Source organism: Branchiostoma floridae, chromosome 8 (assembly GCF_000003815.2).
Source record: "Branchiostoma floridae strain S238N-H82 chromosome 8, Bfl_VNyyK, whole genome shotgun sequence".
NCBI classification, from domain to species: domain Eukaryota; kingdom Metazoa; phylum Chordata; class Leptocardii; order Amphioxiformes; family Branchiostomatidae; genus Branchiostoma; species Branchiostoma floridae.
Genome location: NC_049986.1, coordinates 14,880,197 through 14,881,475, shown reverse-complemented (window position 1 = coordinate 14,881,475; position 1,279 = coordinate 14,880,197).

Below are 1,279 nucleotides of genomic sequence, written 5' to 3'. Positions count from 1 at the left end.
CCATAATAGCACTTAGAAGGCCGACCACGCAGACAAATGCAGAGAACAAGGAGTTGTGACGTTCATAATACGGATGAGGAGTATTCAAACCCTGTGATGTTAACAGTCAAGCTCTCTTGGGATGTTTACTAAACAGCATGTTGTACCACAGGCAGGCGTTATGACATTAAAGGCAGAGAGTATGTTGCTACATGTATATCAATCCCTCACATAATTGAAAGGCTAGGGTTCACATTTTGCAATGTCAAGTTCCATTTTCCTTGTATATTCCAGTGGAGCATCTCTATCTTTATCAGAGGGTTGCGCGGTTCTTACACGCACAGAGGCCGTGGCATGCCAGGCACCACTGTTGCGCCCCTGGAAAATGTACATATTTCCTGGCTCAGCGCAAGTGAAATGAGTACCTGGCTTTGGCTGCTAACATTCCTCAGATAAGGATGCTAAAATCGTGGAGGTTCCGAGTTTGAGGAGAGACACAGAATGTAAAAGAACCCACTACACGAATCGAAAAGAGTAGGGGTATGAGTGGATCAAACAGTCTGCGGGTCGACATCTTGAACCAAGGGAAGTCACCTGTTATATCAATCCTCCCAGATGTGTCAAATATCGATGAAGAAATAGAGGATCTTGAATGTTGTATGTTTGATTCTGCAAACTGTTCCTCACCTGAAACTATATTTATCAATACCCCTTCTCTCTGTCTGTCTGTCTGTCTGTCTGTCTGTCTGTCTGTCTGTCTCTCTGTCTCTCTGTCTCTCTGTCTCTCTCTTTCTCTCTCTCTCTCTCCCTCTCCCTCTCCTTCTCCCTCTCTCTCTCTCCCTCTCCCTCTCTCTTTCTCTGAAAACGTAAGACAAGTCAGAGGAGGGGGACAAGGCTTTTACTGCCAGACAAGATGCTTGGAATGTCCTCTCCAGTGCGTCTCGGGAAATCTCCCATATTTCGACGTTGCTTCTACACGCTGACTGATGAATGAGCAGAGCGTTTTATAGGGACGCCAAGAGCACTCGTGAAATGTGGTGAAACGGGACCGTTCAGTAAATTCACGGAAATGGTTCTCTAAGTGTTTGCCTACGCGACATGTTTGTCCAAATCTAGATATTTTAAATTCACCCGAAACAACTGCCAAACTCTAGACTATGCAAACAAACCCTTTTGCCTGCAGCTGCAAACGGGAATGAACCACGTCCTTACCTATATACAGTTGTGTATGTGCTTTAAGTATGTATGGTTCGTTAAAGTATGTAGCGAATTTTCCCCGCACGACGCTGATTGGCCGGGA